Source organism: Muntiacus reevesi, chromosome 14 (genome assembly GCF_963930625.1).
Source record: "Muntiacus reevesi chromosome 14, mMunRee1.1, whole genome shotgun sequence".
NCBI lineage: Eukaryota > Metazoa > Chordata > Mammalia > Artiodactyla > Cervidae > Muntiacus > Muntiacus reevesi.
The window spans coordinates 33363093-33379758 of NC_089262.1; the positions used below are offsets into that span (position 1 = coordinate 33363093).

General features: G+C 39.9%; 1 protein-coding gene and 1 pseudogene across 2 annotated transcripts in view; one reads left to right on the top strand and one right to left on the bottom strand.

Annotated features, from left to right (window-relative positions):
* The window catches only part of EGFLAM (EGF like, fibronectin type III and laminin G domains), a 193497-nt gene that overhangs the window by 24939 nt on the left and 151892 nt on the right, over positions 1–16666 (top strand). The gene's annotated exons all lie outside the window — the stretch shown is intronic.
* Positions 10254–10624, bottom strand: LOC136146628 (small ribosomal subunit protein uS10-like; annotated as a pseudogene).

Consider the following 16666-nt stretch of genomic DNA (forward strand, 5'->3'; position numbering starts at 1 on the left):
ATGAGAAAACCTTGTGTCGCGGTTTTCTCACATGGCATCTGGACTGCTCCTTGGGAATATTGCTCTTCCGTCTTGAAATGCTGAGCCCAAAGAGGCACTTTGGCCACAGATAGTAATTCATTCTAAACAAAGAATGAATCTATCTCCTCTTTTCCCCCAACAAGATTATATTCTTATTCAAATTCTTTTCTAAAATACTATAGCTAATAACTGCTTTAACAATTTCCTGCATAGCAAATTCTTAATTATGTAGTGGACTAAAAAAAAGGTAGCATTTTCTTTTATCTGTTTTAAATGAGTTGCCTTTCGATTTCATTGACTGCCCCTTTGTTCTTACAGGGCAAAGAGTTTATTTGAAGAATGGCTTTGTCATATTTCATGCGACTGTCTCCATGGCCTAAACAAAAAAGTCTACCAGAAAAAGCTTGAAAAATTCAGCTTCTTAGTTGTGAGTCTCCCACAGGAGCAGGCAACCTCACAGTTTGCTTTTACCTCTCAGATACTGCAGTCCATCCCATTTATAAACCACTCGTGTCCCCTCATTTTACTGTTCAACAGTAACCCAGTACTCGCAGTCATCGAGTTAATTATTATTCCTATATCAAAGCTACATAAAGATTCCAGACATATGGAGAGGACAGTGCTCACATGTACATGTATAGATAATTTAAGTCCACTTCACAAAGGCATGTGTTGATATTAGGAGAATTTTGTATATACATCTGTAAGCAGGTTGGCCAGAGCTGGAGGGCGGGCAGTGATTAATCAAGAAGAACATTTGGAGGAGTCAAATTTTGGGCCAGTGTTGGAGGGAAAGAGCATAATTTTATAGCAAGTCATGTAAACATTTATTATTATCATACTTGGTGAGATAGTTGATATTTCTATGGAGAACCGTTAACAATTGTTAAAAATAAATCCATTCCGGCTCTCCGTCTATTTGTCTCTCTATGTAACATACAACAGAGGTTTGCCCTTGTGAAAAACTGCTCTGTTGGAAAGCTCTTTCCTGTGTTTTGTTTGTTTTTAGGTTGCAGCTTTTATTTCTGCCTTTAAGCCTCTGACTCCATATGTTTTTCATTTCCACTCAGAGGAGTTTGTACTGTGGTTGACCTGAGCTTCTAGTCTAACAACGTTTTTTATTTTTGACCTTTTAATTTGTCTAGTGTTTCAAAGTATGAAGACCCTTAGCTTTCTAATCTGGGCTGGGTTGCAGTTGTCCTCATAAGTGGTGTGGTGAGAAGAACGTGGGATTTGAAGGCAGAAGACCTGGGTTTGAATCCCAATCTTAGCTGTGTGACTTTAGATAAGACCTTCAACCTCTCTGAACTTCTGTTTCCTTGTTTGTAAAATAATGAGAACAGTACTTATTGCCTCCAGGATGACAGCAAGGATTAAATTTAGTCACAGTGTGATGTAAATTTTAAATGTGTTATTTAAATGATTAGTGCTGTAATTGTAAGGCACTGCTTGGAGACTTGGCACCAAGAATTCCCCCTTTAAGGTCATCTTCTATTTCTGAAACACTTTAGTTGTAAACAGTTACCCACATTGAAAGCATGTTTCTCCTTATCAACCCTAAAGACACCTTTGGGGACTTCATGTGTGGTTCCTCAAGATATAAATGGTGGAGTTATAGGTTTTATGGGGTTATTGCCTAATGTCAGTGCATCTTACCAAATTACACAAGAAACCAACATTATCCTTGCAAGTCTTTATTATTCTTCTTCATAAACTATAGTGTATAAGCTTTGATGTCTACACATGTGACTCCCATTTAGGGAGCCATTTGTAGGAAAGTATTAATATTTCTCAGTAAGCAGTCTGTGGGGTTGATACTCACGCTGGGAGATGCATGTGGAAATGGATATCTATTAAGGAAAAGTAGATTCCAGCCCCTGGTCTCACTCACTCCAGGTGCACACTCATTAGGAACCCTTCATATTGATGTTTCTTTTTCCTTATTACTTCATCTGTCAGCTATCATATTACCAGATAGCAAACCACTCCAAAACTCAATGATTTATAAGAGCTATTATTTATCCTCACTCATGTCCCTGCAACTTGGCTGGAGCTAGACCAGTCTGCCAGTGCTGTTTCAAAGAGCAGGTTTTTCTGGGCTTGACTTGTTGTAACATTTTAGGCTCGGGTTAGCCCCACATTTGTCTTATGTCTTCTCTGGTTAAAGGGGCTGTCATGGCGATAACAGAGGCAGAAGGGGCAAGCCCAAGTGCACAGACCATGTCAAACCTCTTATAATATCATGTCTGCTATTGAAGTAATACTGCTAAAGCTTAAAGACAAGGAGTGGGTCAACAGATACACTCTGCTTACCCTGAAGCCAAAGCAAAGCACATGGCCATACCCAGTGTCAAAGGGGTGGGCACATATGCTCTTTCCATGTTGGGGTATGGGGAGATTGAATATTTTTTATCAGTAATCTAATAGTCTGATTGCCAAGTACGTATGTTGAATTCCTATAAATAAAATACATATGTGTGGTGAGACTCTACAGTATAAACATAAAAGGTCCAATGCACCTCTACAAGGGTCATCCTGAAATGACACATAGAGGATGATTCTGCCACACAGAGCCATTTCCATTGTTAAGAAAGAAGAAAGGCTGTAGGTTTTGCAGATTTGTCTTGAATCTAGCTATGATTCTTCTCTTCTACTCCCTTTCAAGAAAGTATATCTACCTTGACTCTTATTTTTAAAAAAACAAATCATTCTTAAACTTTGGTCCTTGGTATGATTTATCATGAACTGCTTGTAATAAAGCCCACACTGATGGCAACATGCCATGACTAAGACCCACAGGTAGATTCCACTAACCAGTAACCAGAGTGCCTGGACAGTTGATTACAAAACAAAATCCGTGGAATGCTGTAGTGATCTGGGCTCTATAATGAACTTTTTATGAGTTTGGACTTGAGAAGGAAAGCATGTTTGTGCTAGTAATCAAGACAGAGAAGGACCATGCTTGATCTTTGAATGAGTCGGTGTTTTAACATAATATACTTCAAAAGTTTAAAAATATATATGACTGATGAAGAAGGTATAGATGGACAAACTGTCTAATGAGGATGACCAGGGGTGTGTTAGGGGAGTTCCAATATGTTACCACATGGAAAAGGTTAGAAAAGAATCAATTGCAAATAAGAATTTAATTGATATTTTAAAAAATTAGACTGAAACTCAGAGGAGGATCCTGACTTGAAATTTATAACTATATTGTTGCTGTTCAGTTGCTAAGTCATGTCTGATTCTTTGTGACCCCATGGACCTTAACCTGCCAGGCTCCTCTGTCCATGGGACTTTCCAGGAAGAATACTGGAGTAGATTGTCATTTCCTTCTCCAGATATAATGGTATATACCTTTTTACATACCCAGAATGTACCCTAATGATAAATAAGATTACGATGATGGTCATCAAACAACTAGTATAAACTACCTCCCACACTTCTGGTAGGAAAAATGCTTAAATAAGGCAGAATGTATTCCATTGCTAAGCTAACCTTGTTTCTCAATTGACTGTGGATTGAAAGATCATAGTTTTATGCTACCTACTTTGTGAAGGCAAATTTTACATTATAGATCGTACAAGTAGCAACTCTGAAATGTAAAGGAGTATTTGTTATGTATTTAGGGTTTGTGCTGTTGAAACTGCAATATACAATCAGAAACAAGCCCGAGAAAAATTGTTAAGACACTTTGGGAAGTTCACACATCTATATCTGGTTACACTCAACACTCATGGTCAGGAAATTCATTAGAAATGATGTGTGGATGAGAAAATAATGTCTATGGGGTATCGATAGCATCAGGTTAGAAAAAGTCGTTTCCACCCAGTCCCTTTATAGGAGAAACCCAGGCAGAAAGATAGAAAATCTCTTAACTCTTATTGCTTTAACTATTCTAAGTGAAGCTAAAGAATTGTTCTACAGGAAGCAATTATTAATTTTTGATGATGATGATAATAGAATCAACTTACAGATATGTACTTTAGTAAATTGAATCATTTGAATTCCAACAGAGGTCAGTTTAACTCTGAAGTCCATTTCAGCTAGATTTAGTGTCCTCACAATATATTCAACTACCTCTTATTTAAAGAGAGTGGCATCTTCTTTACAAAAGAATTCCAAGTAATAAATGTCAAAGGAATGAGAGAGATAGAAAATCACTATTAGTCAAATGCTACAATTATAATGAATGCAGGCAGGGTCCATCAATGAACATTTCCAAAGTTTGATGAGAAGTGGAATAAAAATATCTCCCTACCCAAAGATACTTATTAATTCCAAAGGGAAAAATAGTAACTTTACAATGGAAAAACTTGGCAGACAGCACTGTATCCAAATGACCCAGGTTAACATTTCCAGTAATATGACATATTGACATTCTGTAACCCTTGATATGATGAATTAAGAAGGGCGTCACTTCTGTATGGTTCTTGCTCAAAATATATGACCTCAGTCGAATCACAAAGAAATTTCACAAAACCGAATTGAGGAATATTCTACAAAATAACTGACCAGTACTCTTCAAATGTATCAGAGTCATGAAAGACAAGGAAGGATTTAGAAATTGTTGCAGATTGGAGGGGTTTAAGGAGACATGACAATTTAATGCAAGATAGAATCCTAGACTGGATTCTAAAATGAAAAAGGGCATCAGTGGAAATATGGGCAAAATTTGAATAAGGACTCTAGTTAGAAATGTTGAAACCAACTAATTTTCTGGATGTTATCATTGTGCTAAGATTATGGAAGATGTTGACATTAGGGGTAGCTTGGTGAACAGCATATAGGAACTCTCTGTACTATTTTTGCAAATTTTCTGTTAAGTCTGAAATTTAAGAAATAAATACAAAGTTTAGAAAAATAAAAAGATAATGTTATAGCTTAAATTAGTAGGGTCTAGGGATCTTATTGTATTACTAAAGAGTCATCCTTTTACCCGATAAAGACATTTATCTTTATTTATCATTTATCATTTATTTATCATTTATAATATTTATCATTATTATTTACTTATTCAGAAACAAAAATTCCAAGGATTTTAAAAATATCTTGGCAATGAACTTCAGATTACACAATTTTGTTTTATCATTAAAGCATTCATTGGGTATTTTATTCCTTTTGATTTTGCCCACTGGATTTTGGACTCTTTCTCAAGACTAGCATTTACGAACCATAAATCACATCAGAAATGGGAGGAAACCTTTTAAGAAAGATTTCTGTTCTAACCCAGATTTACTTGACTCTCTGAATCTGTCTTGACTCTTTGGGAATTACCTGATGTTTAAAGTCTAGCCTCTCGGGCGGGAAAAAAAAAGCGAGAGCCATTCATTAGTAAGTGCGATTAGTCCTGAAGGGCTGCAAGTATTGTTCCTGGGTTCACTTTCTAAATACCAGCACTGAGAGATGTTCCAATCGCTTCTGGGTGCTGAAAGCCTCAAACCCTCAGAGCTATATCTGGGTAACTGCCCCCATTCCCTCCCTCTGGTGTCAGGTAGAGAGAAGCAGCCAAGGAGGAGACAGCCTGCAGTGGGGTCACACTCCCTGAGTGTCCAAAGACGACATTTGTCCAGTGCTTTCAGTCAGGACCCAGTGCCATTCAGGCCAGAAAGCCACAGTGTGTGTAGACCAGGAGAATGGCTTCTAGAAAGCTGATGTCTTCAAGGGTTTATGAAGCCTTGAGGGGAAAACATCTCCAAGCTCAATAAGACGGGTATGCGAGGAGCTGTGGCTGAGAGGAGGGGACATATGACTTGGTAACATGCTCGACCTAAGAACCTTTACTGGTGATGCGTCTCTGATGTTTCCTTCTTTTCCTCTGTACCACAGTTGGCATTATTCAGAGACTTCGGTTTTGACTGTGGCTCCACCTGTTTGTGAACAATGTCTGAGTTATCTTCGGAGATGATTTCCTAGCTACTCTTTTGCACGGCGATCTGATTGGAGAGACAAAAGGCATCTCAACTCCTTGTGCTTCTCTGTTGCTCCCTTGCAAAGTGTCAGCCTACAGATAGCTCCTTGCTCAGTCCTAGTGAGCCCACACTTTCCCAAGCTTCTGTCTTTGGACCATCTCAGGGGCTGTAAAACACTTAATGGAAGTTCATAAGTTGGGGCTTTAAGTAAATTTAAGGCATTAAGTACTCTATTAGATAACTATTTGAAAGCCTATGAATATGAAAGTTTACTTCCAGTAAGTTATGCAAATACATATAAACAGCGTTCCAACCTTTTTGGTACCGGGAACCAGTTTCGTGGAAGACAATTTTTCCAGGGACTGGAGATGGGGGATGGTTTTGGGATGATTCAAGGGCATTGCATTTATTCAGAATTTTATTTCTATTATTTTTATTTTATTCTATTATATTTTGCATCAGTTCCACCTCAAATCGTCAGGCATTTGATCCAGGAGGCTGGAGACTTCTACATGTAAATAAAAAAATCTCTATACATTTATCAAACATTAGCCAAAATCATTGAATGTTTGTTATAGATTAAGCACCATTTTGAGTACCTGGCACTAATTTAATCCTTATACAGGATTGGGATACAAGTACAACTATTATTCCCATTTTATAGTTGGAAAAACTGAGGCACAGAAAAGCTAAGGAAGTTCTCTTAGTAATTACAGCTGAGTAATTACAGGTGAGTGATAGGGACAGGTCATGAATGGAGGCAATATGGCCCTGGGATTGTGCTCTGGGTCACTACAGCCCTGGGCTTTGGCTTGTATTTTGCAACACAAAAGCAAAGATGAGTATAGGCCAGACTGTGCTTCCTCAGATGTCCATTACTGTGAAAAAATAAAAATTCTACTTCTGTAGTGGTCCCTTGACTTATTCTTTACCTATGAAGCATCCATGTACTATGTAGCTTACATAAAGAAGTTATCATAAACCCCAGTGAGTTGGAACAGAATTCATGACATCCTGGTAAACACATAAGTGTGGCTTGTCTATGCCCAGTCTCCTAGCAAGGTGACAGGCAGGAGTAACCTGACAGATATTTATTGAGCATCTGTTACGTGCTGGGCACTGTTCAAGATACAGGAGATGTCTTAATGAGCAAACACAGACACAGGTCTTTGCTATCATAGAGCTTCTATTCTTGCGGGAAGAGAGAGACAATAAACAATAACCTGCAAATAAATACATAAATAGATACTAGTAGTGCCACAGAAGAACTAGAAATACTGCTGAGTTAGGAGTAAGAAGAGCTAGGCAGGGACAGATATGGGCTGCCATTTCCAGTAGGATGGTTAGGTCAGTCTCACGGAGAAGATCAAAAGACTCCAAGGAGGTGAGTGAGTTAGCAATATAAAGAACCATCAGTGAAAACATCCTAAGGTGGGAGTGTGCCTGACAAGTTCCAGGAGCATCGAAAGGCCAGAGCATCTGGACCTGAGATGAGCGAACAGAGTTACAATTAATCGGGGGTCAGGTGGGGTAAGAGCTTGAGGGTCACTTTCATGCCGAGTAAGTGAGGAGTCACTGCAGGGTTTTGAACAGAAGAATTGCCTGGTTGGATTCTCTTTTTAAAATGACACTCTGGCTGCTGTGTGGAGACTAGATGTGAGGGGGTTAAACATAGAAACAGGGAAACCTGTTAGGAAGCCATCACAGTAGTTTGGGAGAAAGAAGATGATGACTCAGTCTGGGATGCGTCAGAAGAGGTGGTGAGGAGTGCTTGAATTGCGGCTTTATTTTGAAGATAAAGCCAAGAGGATTTTCTGATGTGTTGGATGTAGGTGTGAGTAAAAGAGAGGAGGCAAGAATGATGCCAAGATTTTTAGTCCAAGCAACTAGAAGAAGGACTATGTCGGTTTGGATGAAGGAGACTAGGTGAAGTGGGTTTTGGTGGTGGTTGGCATCATGAGTTCTGTTTTGGGTGTGTTCCACCTGAGATGCTTGGTAGACATCCATGTGTCAGGAAAGCAGTTGAATACATGAATCTGGCGTTCGGAGGAGAGGTCAAAGCCCAAACAATGGTATTTAAAGCCAAATGTAGAAGAGATCAGGCTTCCCAGGTGGCTCAGTGGTAAAGAATCTGCCTGCCAATACAGGAGATGCAGGAGACACGGGTTCAGCCCCTGGGTCAGGAAGATCCCCTGGAGGAGGAAATGGCAATTCACTCCAGTATTCTTGCCTAGAAAATTCCAGGGACAGAGGAGCCTGGTGGGCTACAGTGTATGGGGTCACAAAGAGTCAGACACGACTTAGCAACTGAGCATTCACGCACATGGAAGAGATCATTAGGAAAGGGAGTGTAGATACTAAAACACTAAATCAGAGATAAGCAGGACCCAACAGAAGCTGCTGAAAGGGAGTGAGGTGAAACCAGGAGGAAGCCAGGAGAAGGTGGTGTCCTAGAGACCAAGAGAAGGAAATATGTCAGGAGGACGAGTGATCGATTGGCAAACACAGTTAATAAATCAGGTGAGGTGGGGACACAGAACTGGCCATTGGACTTAGCAGAGATAGAGGACACTGGGGACTTTGAAGAATTCTGACTGAGGTAAATTTACGGGAAAATGAGAGGAGGGAAGACAGTGACTACAGACAGCTCTTTCTGGGGAGTGTGGCTGCCAAGGGGAAGAAAAATGGTGGTAGTTACCAGAAAACAGTTGAGTCAGAAGTTTTTCTAAGATGGGAGAAATAACAGTAGGTTTAATTGGCTTAGAGCTCAGGTTCTTTAAATAGCATTGTGACGTCTAGAATTCGTAGAGAAAATCTGGTAAAATACTACTGCTGGTGTCATGTGAGAACTGAAAATATGGAGGGTGGAAGACGATAAAAATGATATGGGAAGGAAAAGAGAGGGGTCTGAGGATTGATAGCTGTTAAATTCTGTGAGTTTTGGGGGAACCGGTTATCAGCAATGTTTAGATCAACTCCTTGTGTTGTGCCAGGCAGCTTGTCCAGTGCCTGTATGCAGTTGGCATCAATCTCCCCCATCCCGATAGACCCCCAAATCCAGCTTAATCCTGTGCTAGATCTCTCAACTAGATGCATAGATCTCATAATATAAACCTGAGATCCAGGTCTGAGATTACTCTGAGGTAATAGTGATGGACCTGGCATAGATTTGGGAGTCAGGCAAGTTGACATTCAGATCTTAGCTTGGCCACCCTCCTGTGGCCAATCAAATCTCTCAAGCTTCATTTTCTTATCTGCATGAAGGGAAGGATAATAATGACTACCTTGTTAAGGTTGTACAGCATCCCTTGTAGCTCAGCTGGTAAAGAATCCACCTGCAATATGGGAGACCTGGGTTTGATCCCTGGGTTGGGAAGATCCCCTAGAGAAAGGAATGGCTACCCACTCCAGTATTCTGGCCTGGAGAATTCCATGGACTGTATATCCATGGGGTCACAAAGAGGCAGACACGACTGAGAGACTTTCACTTTATAAGGTTGTACAAAAATAATGAAAGAATAAATATAGCCACAAATGTTGTCACACAAAAGAGCCAATAATTTAATTTCCTGCTTCCTTCTAAAATATAGCTTAATTATATTTCTATTCTTTGCATTCATCTTTTCCCATCAATTCAGAGGCATTTCTTCACTTGGACTCTTGAAACTTCAGACTCTCTTTCTTTAAGAGATTTGTTTTTCAGTTGTCCGAGAGTAAAAAGAAAAGAGCACCTTATAAAAAGCCTTTCTCCCTATGTTCAAATAACTGTAAAATGGACAATATAGATTTTTCAAAAGCTTCCCTCATACCCGGTAAGAGACAAAGCCTTATTTCAATTATTTCAGCTCCAGTGTAATTTTCTGAACAGGCTGTATATACCTGAAGTGAAGATTTCATGAGTAGTCTCTACTCTTGCTACTCCCTAACTGTCTTCGTGCCCTGATAGCCCAGATTCAACAGTGAACTCATCTGGACTCTTAGAATCCCAGGGCTTGGCAGCTATCATCCAACTCATAATGCACAGCTGCTCATGAGAAAAGATTACGGGAGGGTCTTCATTCCCATTTCACAGAGAAAGTAAGAAAAGCACTAGCAAGTTGTGAAATTGTGTAAAATATACTGATTGTCCCTGAGATTTACTCAGAACACTTCTGAGGGCATCTTTAAAGGACTTCTTAAAGAGAAAAACATTTCCCAAGTCTAACTCCTCTTATCAGTCTACTGTAATTTTCTCATTATTCCTCAATCAGTGAGGATTTAAGGGGGGAGGCAGCTGAGCTATTGCCTAAGGAGTTTTTTTTTTTTATTAAAAAGATTGATTTAGGCATCGGCAATGGTGACTTCCACCTAACTCCTGGCTCAATACTGATGGAAGTGATCTGCTTGACAATTTCAGAAGGGCTGTGCAGGTCAATGAGTCGCTTGTGGATCCTCATTTGGAATCAATCCCAAGTCTTAGAACCTTCACCACAAGGAGTTTTCCTTGTAGTTATTCTCAGAGTCTTGGTAGGCATCCGAACTGGTCCTTTCACTTTGAGATTCTTTTCCTTCTCACCTCTGATCAAGTCAGCACACACCTTCTCCAGAGACTTCACGTTGCGACTCGTGAGGGTGGTCCTAATCGGGTGAATGGCCACCTCTGGCTCCACGGGAGTCTTGCCGGTGTCTTTAAAGGCCATGGCTGCGGCGCGGCTTCCTGCCTTGTTCCTTGGCAAGAGCGAACAGCCGTGAGTCAGGAACAAGAGCGGGCGGCACTAGCTCCGCTGCAGCGGCGACCTCGTCTTCCTCAAAGAGGTGCCTAGGGAGTTTCAAACTATCACAAGTATATCAAAATTTCACTGGAAATATAAGATGAAGACAATTGTAGTTACTAGAACTTCTCTCATCAGTTCGGTTCAGTTGCTCAGTTGTGTCGCACTCTTTGCGACCCCATGGACTGCAGCACGCCAGGCCTCCCTGTCCATCACCAACTCCCAGAGCTTATTCAGACTCATGTTGATCGAGTCAGTGATACCATCCAACCATCTCATCCTTTGTCGTCTCCTTTTCCTCCCACCTTCAATCTTTCCCAGCATCAGGGTCTTTTCCAATGAGTCAGTTCTTCACATCAGGTAGCCAAAGTATTGGAGTTTCAGCTTCAGCATCTGTCCTTCCAATGAATATTCAGTACTGATTTCCTTTAGGATGGACTGGCTGGATCTCCTTGCTGTCCAAGGGACTCTCAAGAGTCTTCTTCAACGCCACAGTTCAAAAGCATCAATTCTTCGGTGCTCAGCTTTCTTTATAGTCCAACTCTCACATCCATACATGACAATACTGGAAAAACCATAGCTTTGACTAGACAGACCTTTGTTGGCAATGTAATGTCTCTACTTTTTAATATGCTGTCTAGGTTGGTCATAACTTTTCTTTCAAGGAGCAAGCGTCTTTTACTTTCATGGGTACAGTCACCATCTGCAGTGATTTTGGAGCCGAAAAAATTAAGAATCTTACTGTTTGCGTTGTTTCCCCATCTATTTGCCATGAAATGATGGGACCAGATGCCATGATCTTAGTTTTCTGAATGTTGAGTTTTAATCCAACTTTTTCACTGTCTTCTTTCACTTTCATCAAGAGGATCTTTAGTTCTTCTTTGCTTTCTGTCATAAGGGTGGTGTCTTCTGTATATCTGAGGTAATTGATATTTGTCCCAGCAATCTTGATTCCAGCTTGTACTTACTTCAACCCAGTGTTTCTCATGATGTACTCTGCATATAAGTTAAATAAGCAGGGTGATAATATATAGCCGTGATGTACTCCTTTCCCAATTTGGAACCAATCTGTTGCTCCTTGTACAGTTCTAACTGTTGCTTCTTGACCTGCATATAGATTTCTCAGGAGGCAGGTCAAGTGGTCTGGTATTCCCATCTCCTTCAGAATTTTCCACAGTTTGTTGTGATCCACACAGTCAAAGACTTTGCCATAGTCAATAAAGTGGAAGTAGATGTTTTTCTGGAATTCTCTTGCTTTTTTAATGATCCCGTGGATGTTGGCAATTTGATCTCTGGTTCCTCTGCCTTTTCTAAATCCAGCTTGAACACATCTGGAACTTCATGGTTCACATACTGTTGAGGCCGGGCTTGGAGAATTTTGAGTGTTACTTTGCTAGCAGTGAGATGAGTGCAATTGTGAGGTAGTTTGAGCATTCTTTGGCATTGCGTTTCTTTGGGATTGGAATGGAAACTGACCTTTTCCAGTCCTGTGGCTACTTCTGGGTTTTCCAAATTAGCTGACATATTGAGTGCAGCACTTTCACAACATCATCTTTTGGGATTTGAAATAGCTCAACTGGAATTCCATCACCTTCACTAGTTTTGTTTGTAGTGATGCTTCCTAAGGCCCACTTGACTTCACATTCCAGAATGTCTGACTCTAGGTGAGTGATCATACCATTGTGGTTATCTGGGTCATGAAGATCTTTTTTGTATAGTTCTTCTGAAGAACTTTTCTCATAGAGAGGACCAAATCCTCATGTGGAATTCCTGTTAACAAAAGAGTTCCTGAAATGCCCTGTAAGGAGATGAGTCCATTGACCCATAGGGCTTCTAAGTTTTTTTTTGGGGGGGGGGGGTGGTGGGGTTCTAAGTTTTGCTGAGTGAGCTATGAAAGTTTAGGGCCAAAGTTGAATTGCTGGATAAGACAACTAAGCTGAAGCCTGTGAATCACTGACCCTTTTTCATAATCCTCTAGGCAGTGAGAAGCTTGTCTTAAATAAGTATTGATCATATATGTGAAGAATATTGATTTGAGTTTCTGCTCAAATGCTTGGGAGAATGGGTAGAGGTTAAACACACAGGTACTTTTACTTCTAGTCAAAGCCTCATTAAAATGTTTTCAAAGTATTTTTTTTTAAGTATATGTTTGAGTTTTTTTAAAAAAATAGTTAATTTTATTTTGTTTACACTGTGTCTCTGTTGCTGCATGGGGGCTTTCTCAAGTTGTCGTGATCAGGGGCTACTCTTTGTTGCAGTGTGTGGTCTTCTCATTGCAGTGGCTTCTCTTGTCCCAGAGCACAAGCTCTGGGGCACATGAGCTTCATCAGTTGTGGTACATGGGTTTAATTGCTCCATGGCATGTGGAATCTTCCTGGAGAGGGATCAACCCCCTATCTCCTGAATTGGCAGGCAGATTCTTATCCACTGCACCACCAAGAAAGTCCTCAAAGTATTTTTGTTTTTGATTTTTTTTTTAAACAAAATGATCAACAGAATTAGAGTAGGGAATCATCCACTGAATTCTTGAAGCTGAAAGGTATATGTAAGAGTAATAAATGACTTAATAGACTTAAGAAACTACAATCTTAATCTGGCAGTAAGGAAAGCTAAACGCCTATCAGATTTGCATCTTGAAATCTCCTAAGTTTCCAGAGACTGGAAGCACTAGATTCTTCTAGAAGTAGGAGGTGAATGGGAAGCTAAGATAAAAAGAAGAGATGAAAGTGTGATTAAGAAGTAGTCATGCGAGACAGCAAGAGAGACACAGATGTATTGACCAGTCTTTTGGACTCTGTGGGAAAGGGCAAGGGCGGGATGATATGGGAGAATGACATTGAAACACGTAAATTATCATATGTGAAACTAATCGCCAGTCCAGGTTCGATGCATGAGACAGGGTGCTTGGAGCTGGTGCGCTGGGATGATCCAGAGGGATGGGATGGGGAGGGAGGTGGGAGGGAGTTCAGGATGGGGAACACATGTACTCCCATGGCGGATTTAAGTCAGTGTATGGCAAAACCAATACAATGTTGTAAAGTAAAATTAATTAATTTATTAAAAAAAAAAGAAGTAGTCAGAGTCCCAGCTATCTTTTTAACACCTACATAGTTGGGCAGTTCCTCCCCATTCCTTCCTCAAAAGATTAGTAAAGCAAAAGTTCTGTGGCACTCATCACAGTTAAGATGAGTACCATATTGAAAAGTATATGTACACAGGATGCTGAGACTTCATAGTCTTCTTCTTTACTCAGGTCCCATATTTTTGGCAGACAGACTTTCCCTTTTAGGTAGGATATAGGAGAATCCTTCTTTGGGATTTGACTAGCCTAAGAGGAAAGACTTGATGTTGATATTGAAAACTCTTGAAACAGCCACAGTAAAGTTCATAGTCAAGAAGTCCACTAACACACAAAATTTGCAATGAGCTTTTGATTCCTGAACATTTAATTATGAGCAGATAATCAAGGCTTCCCAGGCATCTAAAGAATGACTCTAACATGAAAAATAGAAACAAAAATTATAAAAAATAAATAAACAAATTGAAAGGAACAGACTATGTGAAGAAAAGAAAATGTAAAAGAGCCATAGAACATGAGCAGGATATTATATAAAAAGAAATAATAACCAGAGGGCAAAAAGAGCTCTGGTATTTTAATATATGATATAGAAATAAAAACTCACTGTAAGGATTAAAATGAGAAATCTTTAAGGGCTTCTCTGGTGGCTCAGCTGCAATGCAGCAATCCACCTGCAATGTGGGAGACCTGGGTTTTATCCCTGGGTTGGGAAAATCCCCTGGAGAAGGGAACAGCTACCCACTCCAGTATTCTGGCCTGGAGAATTCCATGGACTGTATAGTCCATGGGGTCGCAAAGAGTCAGACATGACTGAGTTACTTTCACTTTCACTTTGGAAGTGATAAAGAAATGGCAAAAGGAAAGGAAAGAATTAGTGTCCCATCTGGGATATCAAATATACAAATAACAAGTATTTTTACAAGGAGGAACAGGGAAAATAAAAAACAACACAGGAGAGGTCACCAGTGGAATAGTTCAGAGATATTTTCTAGAACTGAAGGGCATGAATTTATAACTCAAAATGGTCCACGCATGAAAACACACCCAAACCAGAGGATGAAGACAAAATGCTACAAAATTCTAGAATGTTAAAACAAAAACATAGAAAAAGTCCAGAAAAGAGGTGGCTTTGGACTTCAACAATACTGTCAACAAGAAGACTGTGGAGCAATTACTTCAAACTTCTGAAGGAAAATGATTTCCAACTCAAAATTCCATACCCAGCTGAACTATCAATCAAGAGTGAGGATGTAAGACTCTTGATACATTTATCTCTCTCATGCCTTTCCTCAGGAAGCTACTGAAGGATGACTCCACCGAAACAAGACAGGTAACTTAGAAAGAATCAAGAGGCAAGACACAGGATGCAGGGAACAGGAATTCTAGCTCAAGAGAGTGATACAAGGAATCCCAGAACAATGGTTGAGAGAAAATGCTAGGATGATAAATACTTTAGATAAAGAAGGCAACCAGTCCAAACTGAAAGAAGTCAGCAGGTTCTGGATGATATATCTTCAGCAAAATGAAACTGAGAAAATATCTGACATGCCTTAATGTCTTGAGAAGAGATTTATGAATTAAGTACAAAAACAAACTACTAACAGTAAAAATTGTGTATTACTCCAGGGGACACAAATTAGACATATTAGAATACTAGGATGGACTTACACAGGCCTACACACTGTGATTCCAGGAAGGTTCAGAGGACACTTCCTTTACCAAAGCAGTGAGGAAATCATTCATTAGGTGAGCCCTGGCATCCTTGAAGAGCTCTGCTGTGGGTACTCTTGAAAGGACGGTGGCAACTGCTGCCATCAAACTGAGGTCCCTGGATTCAGTGGGAATGCTGGAATTTCAGGGTTACGTGGACCAAGAAGCGACATTTAATGATCAGAGATTTGGTGGGCATGGTTATTATAATTGGCAGCAAGCTGAGTAGTAGTCAGAATAGTCTTCTGACTTAATGAGATCTTTGATGTTGGCTAGTTATCATGGCAATAGGTGGGAGTCTATTATATTGTTACTTGATTTGTAAGAGTCTAGGCCTTGTGAACAGAAATCTAATTTGAATCACCACAGTTTTTTTGTTTTGTTTTGTTTTGTTTTTTACAAGACACTGTTCCTTTGAAGGAGCACCAAACTATTAGTCAGTCCACAAATTTAAGTTCAACATTTAGTTACTTGGGAATATCTGTTCTAAGACAAAGGGAATCAGCAGAGCATATATTTTAGGCTCAATGGCTTCTTGGTTTAGGCTGATGTTCTGGTTGTTTGTGACTTACTCTCTAGGCTCACAGAGAAGTTACAGCCCTTCTACAATGTTGACTATTAAAGTTTAATATCTAATGTTCAGGGCCACTTCACTGAAATACAGTTGCTGCCATTGTTGCTGTTCTATAATTTATATTATTTTTACTTTCATGTGGCTTTCATTTCATTCGTTTTTTTTTTTTTTTTTTTTTTTTTTTAACATGCACTGAAGTTATGCTGCTGAGTATATGACATTTCTCCAACTAGTGAGAAATTGTCTGTTACATTGACAGTCCCTGATGAACCATGACTCCCTATGGGTATTTATGCACTTCTATAGCCTCTCCTGGAAGCTGATGCAGAAGTTATGCTGAATCAACGTCGTGCTTAAGTCTTTAGAAGTCCTGAAAGCTCCTGTTTCTTTGCACTTTAGTGAAAGCCAGCCACACATGGAAGTCTTAACTGCCCTGAGAGCACCACATTATGGGAAAGCCCAATAAAAATACCACATGAAGGGTCCGCATATAGGAGAATCAATAAACCCAGCTAACAGCAAGAACCAAGATACTTGGTTGCCAACCCCAGCTAGGCTTCCAGCCAATAGCAAGGCCAGCAGCCACCATGTGTGTGATGGTCCACCATCTTGAAAGTGA